The sequence below is a fragment of the Delphinus delphis genome, chromosome 6 (assembly GCF_949987515.2).
Source record: "Delphinus delphis chromosome 6, mDelDel1.2, whole genome shotgun sequence".
Taxonomy (NCBI): domain Eukaryota; kingdom Metazoa; phylum Chordata; class Mammalia; order Artiodactyla; family Delphinidae; genus Delphinus; species Delphinus delphis.
In genome coordinates this window covers 26,145,119-26,164,417 of record NC_082688.1, presented here as the reverse complement: position 1 = coordinate 26,164,417, position 19,299 = coordinate 26,145,119, and the positions used below count along the sequence as shown (strand labels likewise).

General features: G+C 44.0%; 1 protein-coding gene and 1 pseudogene across 4 annotated transcripts in view; one reads left to right on the top strand and one right to left on the bottom strand.

Annotated features, from left to right (window-relative positions):
- Nucleotides 1-3,245: 3,245 nt before the first annotated feature.
- On the bottom strand, nucleotides 3,246-5,822 carry LOC132427634 (uncharacterized; annotated as a pseudogene).
- A 584-nt stretch (nucleotides 5,823-6,406) lies between these two features.
- The window catches only part of ZNF462 (zinc finger protein 462), a 142,163-nt gene continuing 129,270 nt past the window's right edge, over nucleotides 6,407-19,299 (top strand). For 3 of the 4 annotated variants that reach the window (XM_060014377.1, XM_060014374.1, XM_060014378.1), the window contains exon 1: nucleotides 6,407-6,674. The gene's annotated coding sequence lies outside the window, so the exon portion shown is untranslated. Of the gene's footprint in view, nucleotides 6,675-7,312; nucleotides 7,357-19,299 lie in introns of all 4 variants that reach the window. The other variant, XM_060014375.1, reaches the window with a different exon arrangement.

Here is a 19,299-nt window from a genome sequence, read left to right as displayed (position 1 = left end):
CTAGCATGAGGCCATTTTTCTATTTAATTACAAAAAATCTTCGTAAATAATTTTAAGCTGCCTGATATGTCATAGTGGAGATTTATTATTGACTAACCATTCCTCTTCTCCTAATCACAAGTTATTTTCAATTGTTTACTTTACCTCTATCATTTTTTTTGTGTAAATCTTTTCTACCATTTTTGACTGTTTCCTTAGGGTAGATTCTAAGAGGAGGAATTAAGGGAACAAAAAGTGTGAACATTTTAAGACTTTAAATATATATTGTTAAATCGTACTTAAAAGGCTTGTGCTAATGTTTAATTCCTCTAAGTATATATAATGAAAAGGCTTACTGTGGGGCTGTGCTAGCCACCACTAGACCATACAATTTTTTCTTAGTTTTTAAATTATAAAAGTGATTCCTGTTTGTACACACAAAAATAACTCAAACTTTCTTTTTCACCTTTCTCACTCCTTACCGTTAAGAGTTTGGCATGTATAATATCAGACTAGTTTTTTAATCCAAAATCTTTTTTCTTTATTCTAATTTTAATAATATATTTATTTTGATGTGTATTATAATTTTATATATTAATAGCCCATCGGACTTGTGATTTCATTAGTCATATTACTTTTGATGGAGCTAAGATTTTTTTTACGTTCATTTAGAAATAATATATTTTAAGTAAATAACAGTACAAGTAGTATGGAAGCATGTCAAAAAAAAAAAAAAGAAATCTTGAAGGTGATATCAGAATGATAATAACTTTAGGAAACTGCCTGGAAGCATAGCTTGTAGAGCTGACTGCCTTTGACCAGCTCTGTGTTCCTGACTAGGTCACATCCCCTCTCTGGGCTTCAGTTTGAATGCAAGTAGTAGGAATCTGGAAATACTGGTCTGTCTGCTAGACGGGATACCTCAAAAAATAGACAATCCTTCAGGTGAGTCTTTCTTATGAATTTTGGTTAATCTAATCATAGTTGATCTAACACAGCTCTTTCTTCCTAAAAAGATCTTCTCTAGTCAGAATTTCACGCTAAATTATGAGTTAAGGCAAGACACTGGCTTTAAATTATTTTAACACAATATTACTTCCTACTAACTCTGTAGTATGAACAAAAATGTTCAAATTAATCATAGCCTCCTTATTGGCCAAAGTCCTGTATTGCTTTTGAGTGAGTAAAAATCTAAAGTTCTATATAAATCCAAATAATGGCATTTTAAAGCTAGTGGTTCCTGCAGTAGATCAGGCATTTAGACTTTGACTCATCTTCTCTTATTCATCTTTGTATCCCTGGTATTCAGCTGAGTATGGCATATTGTAGATGCTAAACAAATATTCAATGGTTAATGGACATTCCACATGAATGGTCCATTATAACAGGAACTAGTTTGATAGAACTGTAAATTTAACTTCTACCTATGGGCAAAAGACTTAAAAAAAATTTTTTTTTTAGAACATTGCTATTGAAACATCTTCTTTGGTACCCAAAGGTATGCACAGAAAGATTCACACAGGGGAAGTTTAATATAAGTTATCGCAATTTCTCTTCCTTTGGGAGCTGTTCAGAATCATGAATTATCCACGTTTGTCTTCTTTCAGTCACTTCTCCCTAGGTGTGGACACTAGTCAACTAGTTACATATGTTTAGGTTTGGGTTTATGAAAATATATTGATTTTTCGGTAAGGGATCAGAAAGAAGGTGTGTTAGTGACTTCACTTTTTTGATATCTGGAGAGTCCATAATTATCCAATTTGAAGTCTTAAAAAAAAACTTTTCAAGGACTAGTCATTTTCAACAACAGTAAAAGATCTCAATAATTCAAAATAAATAGCCCATTGAAAATAACTCAAATAGTAAAAAGACTATATTGGATGGCATGGGAAATTAGTTTTACATGGGAAGGAAAATACCACCAAGTTCAAGAGGTGTGTGGTCAAATGTTTAAAGCCGGAATAATTAAGACTTCTGAAAAAGCCATACTCTCTATTCATCTACTCCTTGTTTTGCTAAAATCATCGGCCTGAACAGTTTTCCAACTGGAATTTAGAAAGTGGGATTATAAACTGGAAATTTTTTTTGCATAGTTTTCAGGAAGCAGGACTTTTCCTTTTTTATATGATATAATGTAAATATTGAAACCATGACATTAAAACATCTATTCACTCTTGTTTCAGTTGAAATTCTATCTTTTTAATGTAGCCTCTGGACCAACTCTTCCTTCTTTCCATGATTCCTTCCTGTAGGGGATAGAAGTCCCCTTTCCCCCCATAAACACTTTTGAGAGGTCTGGGCACTTTCCTTTCCTAACCTTTAAAAACCAAAATGATTTATAGACTATCCCTATCCTGCTAGAGTTGGGCAAGAAAGTGGATCATATTTGCATGGGTCACTCTGATTATAGGACTCCACTGTTTCTTGAACTAAAATTGCAAGATTTATTATTCTATTAATGCTCATAAAGTCACTCTTTTGATGAGCCATAATTTCCCTTTATGAGGAGTCTGTATGCCAGTCACCCATGATAAGGGAGAAGAAAGTCCAGACTTCCCACGTACTCATACTTCCTGGAACATTAACAAAGTCTTGAAATCCCATATGACTCCAGGGGAATAATGGCATAGGGTACAGTAACAAAAGGCAAATTTCACAAAGCCAATGTGTCCCCACGAGACTTGCCTCACATTGTTGCCTGTGTACAAAACCTAAGCTTTTCCATTTTAATTAAAATTTTTAGAAATTAACCCTCCTGGTGGAGAAGATAACCCAACGAGGCTTGTATTATCTTTGTGAATATTCTTAGGGAATGAAACAGCAGGAGGTGTGAACTTTCTCCTGTATATCTTAATGGTCCGCTAATGGCAAAGCATAATTACAGTTACTTAAGCGCCAAGTTTGTCAAGGTTTTCACTAAAACCTTCAGCCACACACTTTCCTTGAGTGACCTAGCTTTTATTTATCCAAATGCCTTCTTATCATTTGAAAGAAAGCTACCCTCTATAAAAAAAAGCAGGCAAACAAAAAGCCCACTCCCCCACCATGTTTATTTCTTTCATGTTAATTTCTTTCAATTATCTTAGATGGATAGTTAAGACACGTGTGACTTCAAAAAAAGTCGAAAAATTTGTGTATGGCATCGTTAACTGAAATTTTAGCCCTCCACATTCAAAAAGCAGGGCAATGCGGGAGTTTTGCAGTAGTTTGCTTCACGGCTTTGGTAAGTCAATTTGCTTCTAAACCAGAAGATGGTCTTCTAAAGACTATCCTGTATTTGGAATGGAAACTCGGCCATTGTACCTTTCGCCCAAAGCACCCACTTGAGAAGCCCGAAAGCCACCTATCTCCCCCATCGGTCTCTGGATCTCCTCGCTGCCTTTGTCCCTTCTAGACGTGGAGGCTTGGAGAGGAGGTTTAGTTTCCAAGGATTGGAGCGTTTGAAGGGCGGGGCCATCTCCAAGTCCATCTCCCCTTTTTGTCCTCTTCTCCTGGGACGGGAGGGAGGAGCCAGGTCCCCCCGCGGCCGGTTCGGGAGCTATCACGGTCGCTCGAGGTGAGTCTGAAAGGGCGGCAGCCCGTTTAATTGCAGCGCAAGGTTAATTTCTTGAGTTCACCGCAGTCGGTCCGCCAGCCGCTTCCCCGGTCTTTGCCAAGTGGGTTTATGAGGTCTGAGGCGTGTTGGGGCGCGCTCACGTTCTCGCGAAAGGCTCCTCCCCAGGGCTCATTCCCCGACTGCGGGAAGCCCTTTGGTGCCCCAGGAGTCTTGGGTTTCCTCTGACCTCGTCGCTTCCTCCTCCCTCCGCACCGCCGGGTTCCCCGCGCCCCTGCCCCCCTGCCCCCGGGGAAGGGCGGCCCCCATCTTAGGACTTCCGACCCAAGCCAACCAGAAGGAACCTTCACGTCGATGAAGATTTTATCACAGCCTCCAAAACCCAGCAGTAATAGAAGCTTTCAACCTGAAATACGATTGTTACTTCCCCGGTGCAGAGCTTGACAGAAAAAGTCAGCTTTTTATTAAAGACAAAGAGGTAAATTATCAGCCGGGGCAGTGAAGGGACGGCGGAGACCTGGCGTGCTTCCTCTCGGTGCCACGAGGAATTTATGGGGGAGCGGCGGCCAGGGCTCAGACACCCCTGGGGTCCCGGGGGTGGGGTGGGGGAGGAGCTCGGGGCAGAAGGACTATCCCCAAGTCCTTCCAGGCACCTGGACTGGGAGTCCTCCCAAGTCTGTTCAAAACCAGGGTCATTTCAGTCCTGAACAGCCTTACCGTCCTCCTCTCTCCTTTCTTCTTTCTCTTCTTGCTTTGACTACTGTTTCCCTTTCGCCTCTGAGCTTTCTCCTCTTGGTTCTCCTCTCCCTACTTTTTCTCTTCCCTCTCCTCGCTTTGCCTCTCCCTCCCCCTCCTTTCTCCTCCACCGCACGCGTAGAGTGTCATTTATTTATTTATTTATCACCCCCGCCATCAACACCCTTTTAGGGCTCCCAAGCTTTTCAATGTGAGTGGGAGGAGAAAAGGGCAGGAAGTGTTGACTGGAAGGGGGTGAAATCGTGTCTCTGGGTGAGAGATTCTGCCCCGGAATAAACGATTGGGGAAAAGCTTGGAAAAGGATTCCGATCTGTTTATAAAACCCCGCTGTCTGGTGGGAACCAACTCCGCGCGCGTCTCCTCCTCCCCTTCATTGTGTGGGTTTACAGGGATATCTTCCCGGACTGTTGTTGGGTTTGCGGGGGAGGTAGTGAGTATTACAGAGGACAGTCTTGCCCTGGATCCTCCCCACCGCGCCTTCTCCACCGGATGCGCGCTCCCCAATGCAAAGGAATCCAGCAACATCCCCCAATTCAGACGCGGACAAAAGAAACTTTAATTAAGGTCTCTGCCCCGCGCGCTGCGTGTTTCTCTCTCCCGAGGCTGTTGATGTCCAGCTCGAGGATGCGAGAAATAGAAATGGTACAAGCAGCCCATGCCCTTGAACTTCAATTGCTTCTGACTTGCTATATTGATTTTTTTATACTGTAGGCACCACCCCCGCCCCCTCCCCACCATCAGATTAAAGCCTTAGGAGACATTAGACCTAGTGAGAGAGGAGGGTAAACCCACTCCTTTGCAAAATAAACAGTTCAGAACGATTTGTGGGAAATTACACTAAATAAAAATTCAAGGTGTGAAAGCTTCATCTTGGCTCTCTTGTCTTCAACACCATGACACCTTATCATTAGGAGCTCTGATTGTTACTTTCCGAGCTTTTGGATGATCAGCCAGAAAGTGCAAGCAACGCGGGGCTGGAGAGTGTAAAGTTATTTAAGTAGGCTTTTTTTTTCCCCCCGTTTTGGTGCGCCGTCAAAACACTTCACAAGTTAGGAAAAGAAAGTGGTGGTTCCGAGGCTCAGAATGATGGGTTCTTTCCTCCCTCAACCTTCCCTTACCATATCAGAAAAGAAATAAAATGCACAACGAGCCTTTATTTCGGAGGAGAAGACTTCAAAATACGTGTCAGTAATGGACAATTTGAGCTTTTCACTGGAGGTACACCGCAAGCTGGAAAGGGATTAAAAAGCCCCACGTGGTTGATCTGGGTTTAGACTTGCAACCTCTAGTTCCCAATGTGTGTTCTTTGCAAAGATTGGCCTCTAGATGGATGCGTGTGAGGGACTCTCTGGGGCCGGGGCTCGGCGCCTCGGGCAGGGCTGATGGTGGGAGCGCTATGAGCGACCGGGCAGGGTCCTCACTGGGGGCTTCCTCTGCCGGCCGGGGCGGCCGGGCGCCTCCGGGACGCGAGCGCGCACGCCTCAGCCCGGCCGCCGCGCTCCTCGCACCGCCTTCTCCGCAGGTCTTTATTCATCTCATCTGCCTCTTCCCCTTCTCCTCCTCCTTTGCCTCCTTCTCCTCCTCTTCCTCCTCCTCCTCCACCACCACCTCGTCCTCCGCCACCGCCTCCTCTCGCGTCTCACTGGCCTGGCTCTGTGTTGCTCTGAGTGACAAAGACAATGTCCCAGCCTTAACTTTGCAACCACCTTGCCTCCTTCTGGGGTTCAGCGCGGGGGGGGGGGGCGGGCGGGGGGGAGGGGGGACAGCAACCGCAGCCTCAGCATCTCCTCCACCTTCTCCTGCTCTTCTCAGCTCTTGGATAATTCTTCCTTTCCCCCCCCTCCAGCCCTTTCCTCATTTCTTTCTTTCTTTCTTTCTTTTTTTCTTTCTCTCTCCTGCGCGTTGTTGTTGTTATTAGAAAGGCTTCGCGCACCCCCTGGTGCTCCGGCGTTTTGTGTGGCAGGAGAAGATTGTCTGCCTTCTCTCTTTCTGTCTTGCTTTCTCTCTCCCTCTGGTTGCTCATTATTCAGAGAGAGACACAGAGGGAGGGAGAGGGAGAGAGAGAGAGCGCGCGAGGGAAAGGGAGAGGAGAGAGAAGAGGAGAGAGAGAGAGGGAGAGAGTGAGAGGGAGAGGGAGGGAGGGAGAGAGAGGGAGAGGGAGAGAGACGGATATCTCAGGTCATCTGCAGCTGCAGCGAGTCTGAAGAGCCGAGGAAGGCAGGGAAGATGGCGATCCTCCATTGCTGAGACCCGGCAGAAGCACATGAGACTCCCAAACAACTTCCACAACAATAACCCGAGCAGGAAGAGGAGAAAGAGAAAAAGGATAAGGAGGCGGTGGGGCTGGAGAACCCGAAACACCTCCCGGCGCCGGGACGCTTCTTCAGTAAGTTACTGCAATTAACCAGCACCTCGGGGTGGTCCGAGTGCTGCGGGGAGGAGAGCACGGGGTGGTGGAGGCACAAACGCGCTCATTCATTCGGCCAAGGAGGGTTGGTGGAGCGGGGAGGAGAGGAAGTCCCCTGCATGGACTGGCTGTTGGAAGAGAAGAAGCGAGAGAGAAGAGGAGGGGGGGGGGAAGGAGGAGGAGGAGGGAGAGAGAGCTGGAGGGGGAGGAGGAAGAGGAGGAGGAGGAGAAGCGAGGGAGGAAGAGGAGGAGAAGGTGGTGGTGGCGGTGGCGGTGGAGGTGGCTGTGCTTTTCCTGCTGGCTGCTCCTTCTGCCGGGGGGGAGCGGAGCGCTGTGGCTTAATTAATTTCGTGTAGTTCTATGGAGAGAAGAGAAAATAAAAGATGAGTGAGGAGAGAGCTGGAGCCTTAGGACGGATGCTCCTGGTGTGGGCACAGGAGTAAGGGACAGAGAGGGGGGCGGAGGGCGGGAGTCGGGGAGACCTGAGCCGAGAGCCAGAGGGAAAGAGCGAGGGGCAGAGGAGGGAGCGCTCCCGGCCGCCCCGACCTGAGCGGGTTGACCTCTTTCTTTCTCTGTCCCTCTCCTTCCTTTCCCCCTCTCTGTCTGCTTGTCCCCAGCCCGATGGCAAAGCCGTGCGGATTGGCACCCCCCTCTTCCTCAGGTATTTGGCTCGCTCTCTTCTCTCCCCGAAGTTGGGATGCGGGGTCGGGATGTGTCGGGGGGCGGCGGCGGCGGCTGCCGGTGCTGCCGGTGAGCAGATAGGCGAGGAGCGGGGGGCGCCGGCCGGCTGGGGGGCGCAGGTTCAGGAGCAGCTAGGAGCTGTCTCCAGGCTGGGGGTTCAGAAGCGTCTGGTGGAGGAGGACAACGGTTTCTGGAGAGGAGAAGCCATTACACACGCTTGGCTCTCCTCGGAGGACGGGAGAAAAGACCCCAAGCAGGGGCCTGGGGGTCGCCTGACTCCTGGTGCAGTTCCCAGGGGTCTGTCCTCCTTCCAGGCGCGAGGGGAAGCCGCAGCCGCCCAGCAGAGGAGCAGCCCCTCTCTTTCCCTTTCTTTATCTCCCTGTCCTCCATTTGCAAGCTGTCTGCTTTGGTTCCAGTCCAGACTCCAAAACACAAAGCTTCTTCTCACGTTCATTCTCCAGGCTTTTCACCATTCCTGGAGGAACCCTCATTTTCTTTTCATTGTAGCTTCTAACCTACAGAGAGGGAGGGAGGCTGCCTGGAGTTCCTTTTATATTCCTCCCCTACTGAAAAAAAAAAAAAGTTTCATTTTTAAGCACGCGTCTGGGATGGGAAAAGACCAACCAGTTGGGGCTTTCTCCCAGGGCTCCCGGGGGGCTGTGTCTGAGTGTCTGTGTTGGCTGTTTGGTTTGCTTTGGTTTTGTTTCTGGAGGTGGCTTGCAGGATTTTTGAGGAAGTAACTAGTTTGGTTGAGAGCTGGGAACTGAGTCAGGTAAGCCCGTGTCATGTTGTAACTCCACCAGAAAATGGAGGAGAGCGGGTTTCCAGGAGACAAAGCTGAGAAGTGTTTATAAAATTATGGATGTCTCCATTTTGAAGCTCTGTTGGTGATGGCTGGAGGAGGAGGCCTGCCAGCCTTCTCCTTCTCCCTTTCCAGGGGGTGAATCTTGTGGTGGCTCCTCACTATCTGTTCATTATGCAAGGAAATGAGGGGCTTGGAAGGGCTGCTCGCATTTTCCTCCCACCTAAGGAGTGCTTTCACAAGTTATGGAGGCGTTTGTTGCCAATTTAAAGTAAACTTTTGGAATTTTTTTTCTCTCCTTTTGAGTGGACCTGAGGGTTTTGACCTCCTTCGGGAAAGGCAAGGAAAACCTTAAACATTTTTCCACTGAGGTCTTCACACAACTTTAAGCTGCTCCAGGTCTCCTGCAAGTCGTCAGGAAATGTGATTTCCTCATTGTGAAGATGGTGGTGGCCCTGAGCTGAGATTTTTGGAGTTCTGGGGCTTGGTTATCATCATGTTTTGATGCATTGCAAGACTTTATTGTCTGGTTGGGGTTGATTTCTGCAAAACAACAGCAGCAACAGCAAATCCTGCAAGATCTCAGAGGAACTCTAAGACTGGCTGACACCAGTTTCTTGAAGGTCTACATTTCTTTTCAAGATGCTCCATTTGTGTATTAGGCCTTCTTTTAGTTCCTTTGTTTTCCCTCTTCCCTTCCATTCTGCTGTTTTTCTCTGTGTTCTCAAGTATTGTTAAGTCTTCAGAAATGTCAGATGTCTTCTTAACAATGTCACTATGGAAACAAAATTTTAAAGTATTATGTCAGTTGAGAAAACCCTCTGTCCAGGTAGCTTCACCTTTCTAATTGGGAGGAATTTATTAGTCTTAGAGGAGGACATTTTGTGAGGATGATTTGAAGAAAGGACCCAAACCTACCCAGTCCACACACACTGATTGGAGTTCTTCACAGATTAGTTCTAGAGAATGTATGTAGTTGATCCAAGTAAAGAACTAAATCCTGAAATGCTTGAGGAATTTATAAAAGCCAACCATGAAGATGTTGCTTTTCCATTAGGTAAGGTAGCCATCTTGAGGATGAGGGAAGATGTTGGAAGAATTTTAGACGGACTCTTGAAGATAGGTGAGGAAGGCTCCACAGTGGAATGAAAACTTGGAGGAGATTCAGAACCAATTAATAATATATTGTAAGGAGGCTGATTGGACCTCGTTTTCAACTAAGGAGAAATATAGCAAGGTACCAGCTTCAACAGAAATAAGGAACACATTGGTGAGCGACTTATACCAGCTTTTTTCTTGCTTTGCTTTCTCATTATGTGTCAGATTTGTGTGTGTGTAAAGTTCTTTATGTCCACAGTATTTTTGGTGCAGATTGAGGTGGTTTTGAGATTCCAGATGTAATTATATTCTGTTGAGTAACTGGGAGCAGTGTCATTCAGTAAATGCTCAGTGCTGTATATGACAACATCACATTTTTCAAACCAAACTGTTGTGTCATTAATTGAGGGTTATTGTTCTTCTGACGGGTGTGAAAGGAGAGGAGAAATACATGGTTTTTTTAGCTAATAATTGTCCATGGTCAATGGAGTAAAACCCTGTTTTTGCAGACGAAGATGTATGGTTTTCAAGACTTGCATTTGATGTGTATGCTCATTTAAAAATACTTCTCTTCAGAGCTCTGCTTCTTTATTAAAAATCTAGGGCTTTCCAAGAGCACTTAAAAAATCTTACTTGGAATCATACCTTTCATTATTCATTTATTGAATGTTACTCTTTGATACCATTACTTTTGCTCTTAAGTAGAATGTCAGCAGTGTTATATTTAAAATTACTAATGCATGGATGTATTTGCTACATATTCAAACTCGGAAGTTCAAATGCAATGGGATAAAAAGAGTTATTTGGGGAAGTAATTACCAGATAGTTTTGCATCTAATTAACCATATATGTCTATGTAAACATAAGTACATTATAGTTGATCTTGAAGCAAACCTACATGATGTCTTTGTTGTTGATGTTGATACCAGGAAATCTGGTTAATTACTTCTTTCAGTAGGGAAAAAAGCTGACACACTGGTTGCCAGTCCAGCAACCAGGTTTTTTGACTCATAGTTTTTACTTTGCAACCAGATATTCAGCCTTAGAGCTGAGGTTTTCTGGAGGGAAAAAATTAGGTATCTAAGAGGCATTTTGGAGTTTGAGAATGTGTTCTAACTGGTTACCTAAGAGACACATCCATCTCTGATGCTCTTCACCAACATGAAAAGTACCATTATATTCAAGACATGGTTTCTTGCATTTTTCTAGATATATGCATTTGAAATGGGACAAGTATTTAGGATAAACCACTATGAGAGAAATAAAAAGTGTCCAATGGAACCTTCTCATTTGATGTCAAAGCTCAGAGATCCTTTTTGTTTTTGAGACGTCAAGTTGATGAGGCTCGTTAGGCAAGTTTTTACCTAATTTGTTCTAATATATCACAGAGAGAAATCATTCTGGAGAAGTATATGTGAGCTGTGATGCACACTGCCATAAAGAACATTCTTGTGGTCTTCGGATTCCATAATCCTTCTCACATTAGATTTATGTCCATCTAATTCATTGATCACATTCCTCCAGGACTTGTTTTTTTCCTTACTCTTTGGAGTTGGAGACAACTTTTAGATGAAATAATTATTTTGCATATATATGTGTCTATATATATATATTTTAAAAATTTTCTTTCTAATGAGTCTTCTGGAAGACAGTAGGGGAAAAAAGAAATCCAACTGTACTAATGGAGTTTAAAGTACTTGTGGTCAGTTTTCCTGAAAGGAAAGAATGGTAAAGTTGCCTTGGGAAAGAGTCCCGTTTTCAGTGTGATGGAGTTTAATAGGGTCTAGTCTATCTTGGATTCTTTCCTGGTATTGAGGTTTCTTGGTTAAGGTAACCTTACTTATCTTCTTTGTGGTATGTCCTTTATCAGACTTATAGTTCACTGCCTCATGGGACAGAACACTGACAAAGCTGCATTGAATGTTTCAAGTTGATGGCTGGGGAATAGAGAGGCTATTTCACAATGAATGCCACACTCACAAATTAGGAAATACATAAATAATGAACTAAGATTGGAAAGGACCTGACATGGGTGTATGATTGGATATTGGTATATGGAAACTAAGAAATTCAGAAGAAGTGGGGGAAATATTTCCAGTGTCTATTACTAAGATCTAGTGAGCTGAAAAAAAAAAAATCAAGTGTCCATGAGAGTGTGTGTGTGTGTGTGTGTGTGTGTGTGTGTGTGTGTGTGTATGTGAAAGCAAGCATCTTTTGAAGTTCACATACTTAGGAAGTTGGTGGCTTTGAGGGAAACATTAGCTGGGTGTTGGTGACCTATTAATTGATTATGAGCAAACAGAGAGGAAAGTAGATAATGTTAGAAGAAAATTCCTCTTCTTGTGTGATACGCCAAGACATCTGGCAGATGTTATGTTGGGCCCTAAGGAATGGACAGTTTAATTTTAGCCCTAGCAAGGAAATGGGAAGTTCTAAGCTCTTTTAATAGCACAAGCCTTAGTTTGGGGAAGGTTGCTTAAAAAAATAAGAGAGGAAAAGAAAAGAGGCATTGATTGTATTATGAAAGAACTCCGGGGAACATTGGAATTAAGCTGAGATTTTGGGGGTTATGGACAAATACATTATTTCCCAAGTAGAAATTAACATAAAAATCATTTAAAAATTGACTACTTGGTAACACCCTAAGTGATGAATATTAAGTGTCTGATAGTCACCTTTCAGAACTTTTCATTGAGAAGCTAGTTTTTTTGTGCCTTAGAGAGATCATCTCCTTCACATCTGCCCTTCCCCCTGCATTGTACTGAGGAGGAAACTGGCAGAGAGACGTGAGGTGACTTGCACAGGTCAGAGAGTTCATTTGTAATAAAGCCAGGCCTAGAACTTAGGTCGGCTGACTCCCAGTCCAGTGCCCTTTCCACTGCCCTACTGCCCACGATTGTAGCGGTTTGTGAAACACCAACTCTCCTCTCCAGAGTGCAAGGCTGTCTGAGAAACCCTGAAATCCCACGCTAGTGGGGCAGGAGTATTGATTTTTGGTAGCTGAGTGTAGCATGTTGGGGAGCCTGGGGCCGAGCACGGTCATTCATAGAAGTGATACGCGCCAGAGGCCAATTCTGTTCGTGGGACTTTTAGCTCTTGGGTCTGTAGCTGTGATTTTCTTCTAATTGTCCTCCTCTCTGTAGTTCTGTCATCCAGGGCTGGGGAGTCCTTTTCAAATGCCCTTCTTTGGAAGTTTGTCTGGGTCTACTGCAACTTACCAGAGTGCCCACAATTGGACTCCGAGGATCTGTTTTGCAACCTGGTACAGATTTCAGTTGGCTTCTTGCAGAGATGCCATTTTGTAATACTGATGAATGGCCAAGAGAGTGAAATCCAGTCTAAAACGATGACTGGTGGCTTCCCAGTGTTCCAGACTCATCCAAAAATGTGCCCTCTATGTATCTTCTTGAGGCCCAGTTCTCTCTTGCAGACCCATGGCTAGCTATTTCCCATGCCCCAGTAGACATGAAGTCATCCTTAAAATGCGTTTGAACAGCACGTGCAACATTTAACCATGAGAGAGGGATGGGACAGTACTTGAAGAAGGGTGATGACAGGTTTCCATTTCTGATTCCTCTTAGACAAGTGAGAGTAACTTTGTAAAGAAGAAGAGTGATGTTTGGAAGTTTCCACATTTTCTAAGCTTCTTCCAAACGAAAGCATAAATTCTTAATCCAGGAGGCAGTCTGGAGAAGGTAGGGCTGGATGTGGACTTCTGGCAGAAACACAGTTAACGCTATAAACAGTTGGACCTCAGTGTGGCATTCCTCCAGATGAGTTGACTGTCGAAAATAAAATGTTCCAGAAGAACTGGGAGAACAGGAAAGAAGTTAAAACAGCATGGTTTGCATGCCAGTACTGATGAAGAAAAAAAAAAAAAAAAAAAAAAAAATAGGGGGGGCATTGGAAAGAAGATAATCCTAAATGGAACTGTCTCTGGGATTTATAAAACCTAGGAGGAGAAGTTTGCAAGTGAAGGAAAATGGATTTTTATGAATTTAGGTTGCATTGACAGTTTATTAGGAAGCTCTTTTGAATCTTTTGTCCCCTTGAACTTTGTACCTGGAGAACTGCACACACTGAGCAATTTACATTTTCTGCTCAGAAATGCTATTGTAAAATATATCTACTTTCTAAGGGATCCTGTCCTTATCAGTTGGTGTATACATAGGGTTTGTAGTCTTGGGATTTGTGGCTCCAACACCAAGTTGGATTTTTCAGGGCTTGGAAGGACAAGAGGCAGAGGAGTAGTGTGGGCTGAGAGGTTACCCATATGGTTCACCTGCAAGTGCATTGTCTTTTAATTTTGGTGAGCACGTGACTTGGTGTCTTCAAAGCTTTCTTGCCTAATTCGTAGCCGGAGAGGGTTTTTTTCTTGCGTTATTCTTGGAGGGAAGGTTTCTTTTTGTGCCAGGTCATGGGTATTTTGGTATTGATTTCCTTGCTTTCATGTGTTTGCTTGTTTAGTTCACTGCGTGTTGCTTCTGAATATTAAGAAAGCACTTCTGCCGGCTCTGTCCACAGCTTACCCCCAACTTCATTGAGAGAGCAGAGCCTGCTCCAGAGGGTGAAGGGAAGGTGGGGAGGTCCTTATTTGTTCACAAAATAAATCCTTGAAGACTGCTTAATTCAGAAAGTTACTTGCCAGGCTTTCGAGTAGACTTTTCACAAAGACCATGCAAGGAGAGATGGGGAAAATTCCACAGGCAACCAGTGGGTCCTGATGAAAATGTGTTAGGATCACTTAGTAGGAAATTAAGCATTTGTCCGAGATGAGTAGGCAAGGCTTATCTTTGCATTCAGATTGGTTTGAGTACAAAAGGAGCTCGAGGCCCCGGCGAGACAACTGTGTCAGAAGTATTGAAGCCCAGGATTTGTGGAGCAGCTTAGCTGCCACACAGCCTGGCTGGGGAAGGCCAGTTCGCTCCCTAAGCCCTCGTCTGGCCAGTCGAACCACAACACGAGCGAAGACCTTCACATTTTGGAATTCTTCTCCTCCCTGTTGAGATTTAAGAAGGGAGAGTCACTGTCCTTCAGTTTTGCTCATGTCAGCTGAGTGCTTTTCTCTTGAGCTGGTAAAGCCAGAGAGGGTGGGGGAAAGGCAGGGTGCTGATCTCCTTTGAGGGAACGTTCTCCCTTTTAACGGGACAAATGTGCCTATTACCATTGTACTTATTAGGCAGAAAATAATTGTGTAGGGGCACAATGTGGGATACTTGAAAGATGTTTGCTGCACAGAGGTTCCAATACTCACCTGCAGATTAAGAAATGGGTTTCTAAACCATCTCATTTCTATTGCTAATGAAAAGCTTTGGAAGGCACCTGTGAATCAGTGCTCCAGCTGCTATCATGGTAGGGGAAGTTAGGCCTTGAAAGGATACACGGATTAGCCCATCAGAAAAGCAAACAGTAGCATTTTTCAGCACAGGTAGAAAATAGGGTTGTTAAGCTAACAGAAAAGTAAGCTAAAGCATTGACATAATTACGTGGTGGAAACTTGCTGGGATGGAGAGACTGCTCGGATGGGAGAAGGAAGAGGAGAAGAGAGGCAGGAGAATGATCGACAAGTCAGAAGAGAAGAGGTCTGTCCACTGGGAAGAGCCTACAGGAAGAAAGGCGTTGCTTTTAAGAAAACAATAAAGCAAGTGAAAAAAGACCTTGTAATTTAGTACCTATTGCATGTGAAATATGAAGACCAGTGTTCAGACCCACATTCTTTGGTCAGTTCTTATTGTAAAACATAGAATTGGGCTTGGGAGACAATTTATGTGACTTTGGGGTTACAAATACGGCGTTTCTGCCGAAGGGCAGATGGAAACTTGCAGGAGCTGATTAAGTAAGTAGAGTTAGGTGGAGATTTTCCTGGAAAAGGAGCAAAGTAGAGAATAGAGCACAGCAGAAAGTAGTTGCATTATTAATGGGCAGAACATGTGATAGTCCTTGCTAAGGTTATCCATAGAGCTTCTCTACCTGCGCCCTGGGTGTTAGAAGAAGTGAGGAACAAAGATGTGCTTACTTCGGAGGGGAAAGGCATAGACCGTGATGACTACCTGTGTCCAGTTTGGAATTAAGCCATTTGCTGGAGCCCTGCATCACAGGCTGGTCTGTCAATCCAATCTTGGCATTTTAAAATCAAAAATAAGGCCACCGTGGTCCAGAACGTTTAGCTATTCTAATCTGTAATTACATCATCCCTCTGTGTGACCAGTTAGTCAGCAATCCCACATCAATTACCCAACCCAGATTGGACCTGATCTGGGGGTCCTACACGTGGGGTAAAATTTGAACACTGGGTTATCGGCTGAAGATGGCCAAAACATAGATACCAGCTAGATATTATGTAAAGATTTCAATAACAAGTACTTATCACGCAGAATCTTTTCTCTTCAATGGTTTCTAACTTAAATGGTCTTCACTGAAGACTGTTAATTAGTATTTCATAATGATAACTGGCAAAGGGATCTGGGTGGAAGAGACCATTTTCATTTGAATGTCAAAGTTCAGCTACAAGAACTTCTCCCCCTCGGGGGAAGGATGGACTGGGACTTTGGGGTTAGTAGATGCAAACTATTACAGTTAGAATGGGTAAGCAATGAGGTCCTACTGTATAGCACAGGGAACTATATCCAATTTCCTGGGATAAACCATAATGGAAAAGAATATAAAAAAGAATGTAAATATGTATGTAACTGAGTCGCTTCGCTGCACAGCAGAAATTAACACAACATTGTAAATCAACTATACTTCAATAAAAAAAAACTTCTCCCCCTCTTCTGCTGTCAACTGAGTATCGTCCCTTCTGATGTTGGGTAAGAAGACCTTCCATAAGGAGATTAAATATGATTGCTTCATCAAAAAATTCTGCCAACTCCTCTATAGAGTGGGAATATCACATAAACCGTTAACAGAACGCTATTTCCCTTCTTGGAGTGACTCATAGTTAATATTAATACTAGGTAACATTTGTTTAACATTTAATATGAACCAGGGACTTTTCCTACGGTAGAGAAAGCTGAAGTCGGGGAAGTAATTTACCCAAGTTTCATGGAGCTGTGTAATGGGGGAGCCAGGATGCACACATGGGGGGACCACCTCCTGGCTCTCAGCTTCTGGGAACTGGCCCTGGCTATTATTTAGTTTGCTAATAGCTTATGTTTCGGATGGTTTGTCTCTTCCAGTTGCTTATGCCAGGAGTCTATCCTGGTGTTCTGGAAGGAACTCTGAGCTTAATGGAAAATTAATTGTAATATATTAGTTGATATGAGAGATATAACTTATTGTAATAGCTTGACAAAGTGTGTTTAACTAAAGAGTGCCCTTTCTTTGTTCTTCTGAGTTACAGAGGAGATGGTAAAAAAGAAAAGCCCAAGAGACCATGTAGGGGGAAATTTAGAGAATAAATTAAAAAAGAAATTGTACTGTATCAAGTTCAGTAGTGTAACGTAGTTATACACGTGGCTGTTTAAAAGGCGCCCCTCCCTGTTACAAGCAGAAAGATAATGCTGTATGACTTTTTTTTTTAAGTAGAGAAGGTGTCTTAACTTTTTCTCTTCTTAGGGCCCCTTTTGAAAGTCTGAGTGCCCTGTACTGGCTCTGGTTACTGCAAACAGGAGAAATGTTTTCAAAAGCCACAGAGACATATTTGAAAATTAGGTCCACTGTCTTAAGGGTCGTTGTTGGAAAATAGTGCAGATGCGCTTCAAAGCATGGGTGCTAGTATCTTCCACGCCCTTAGTGATCACCATGTGCTCTATTTAGATCATGGAGACATGATGGATGTTTTGGTTTTATTTGCCCCTCCCTGAAACATCACAGTACAGTAAGGAAGCTGTTGTTCAGGTATGACCACAAATGCCCTTAATAGAGTAACAGGCTGTACTAAGGGCCGTGGAGCAGGTCCAGATATCCCTCAGATATCCAGGGCAGTAGCTTTTCTGTAGGACAGGCGGTTGGTGTTAATTGCTGAGTAGACTCTTTAACCTTGAAGCAACTGGTGGTGGTTTTATAAAAATCTTAACTTTGCCATGGTCTGTTCAGGTGATCATCTGTCCCTAGACAGACTCATACCCAAAACCTGGGTAGGAGGATAAGCGTGTGTCCTGTGTCTGAAGCGTCCTAGAGGAGGTCACAGAGTCACCCACTTTTACCCATCATCCGTATCATTATCTACCAAACTTATAAGAACCATTGTTTTCTTAGATAAAGTCCTTTAATGGGAAAACGGCTCAGAAAAAAATAACTACATAGTTGAAGAGAGTAATATTGAACTGTACCAAAGCGTGCAGTCCTGTGGGTGGAATTTCTAATTTTATTCATTTATTTATTTATGGCCACACCTTGTGGCATGTGGGATCTTAGTTCCCCAACCAGGGATCAAACCCATGCCCCCTGCAGTGGAAGCACGGAGTCTTTTTTTTTTTTTTTAATTTAAATATTTATTTATTTATTTGCCTCTGCCAGGTCTTAGTTGCGGCATCTTTAGTGGTGGCATGCAGGATCTAGTTCCCTGACCGGGGATCGAACCCTGTCCCCTGCGTTGGGAGTGCGGAGTCTTTAACCATTGGACCACCAGGAAAGTCCCATGGAATTTCTCATTTTAGAGCCACAGGGACTGTCTTTGGCCTGAGCTATAGTGCCCAGCCATCTAAGATGCTCCCTCAGACCAGCCTGTCTCAGACACCAGTCCTTTACATGTTTCTTCTTCTTCTTTTTTTTTTTTTTTGTGGTACGCGGGCCCCTCACTGTTGTGGCCTCTCCTGTTGCAGAGCACAGGCCCAGCGGCCATGGCTCACGGGCCCAGCCGCTCCGCGGCACGTGGGATCCTCCCGGACCGGGGCACGAACCCGCGCCCCCTATATCTGCAGGCGGGCTCCCAACCACTGCGCCACCAGGGAAGCCCCTTCAGTCTTCTTAAATTTTTGAAGAGAAGTCTACCCGGGCTACCCTCGGGAGCACTGCAGAAAGTGAAGGTGAATTGGGTCAGTGTCTCTTTGTGGGTGCAGTGACGTCCACTTGGGAACAGGACATTGAATTTGAGAACACACTCAACATGAGAGCCAGGGACGGGAGGGAGCTTTAGAGCATGTCGGAGGAGGTAAATGTGTAAAGTTTATGTATTTAGGCCTGGTGGAGGAATCCTCTATTATCCTGAGAAGAAAATCACCGCTCCCAAGACAGATTGCATTAAAATGTGAAAAAGCACATTATATAGATCACATAAAATAGCACCCGTTTAAGAAAGCAGAATCGTATCCTTACGCTTGCGTGGAAGTTCTCCTCATTCTTTCCATCTTCTGCCGTGGCTTTGCCTCTCATTAGTAATTTTGGGAGGCTGAGCAGTGAAGGGGGATTGAAGAACAGATTTCAGATGCCCCTGAAATTTCTCCCCACCCCTTGGCGGACTCACGTGAATCCCTCACCCAGTGTTTCTCTGACCAGTGGCTGTAGCTTGTTAATAATGAGTGAACATCACCCACAGGTCCTGAAATGAGCAAGTGTTAAATGTTATGTGATTATTAAGGGAAAAACAAGATAATCGAGTCAGTGGGTTTAATTAGATTGTGATTGCCCGATTGCTGCTTCATGATAATTATATTCATAACCCCATTTCTAGACATCAACTACAATTAACAAAATTGACCCCAGCACAGGTAAGTGTTAGCGATCTTCTCTGAAGCAGCTTCTGAACAGTGAATTTCCGATGTTCCCAGTACGTTCCTCCTGGTCCTTTGTCCCTTCTTGCCAACTTCCCATCATCTTTTTCCCCATTTTAGTAAAAAAGTTGGTGGCAACATCATCTTGTCTGTGACCACACACATATTATATGGCTCGTATTGATGTCTACAGAAAAATAAATTTTCAAGTTTTTGAGTCAAATATGGCTGAAAAACATTAATAAGTCAGCACATGGGAATCTTGAAGCATAAAAAATTGAACATTGGCTAGATTTTTTCTCAGCCCATGATACCTGTTCAGTAGATTTAATGTGATTCATTTGAATAGATCTTTACTTTATAAGGCATA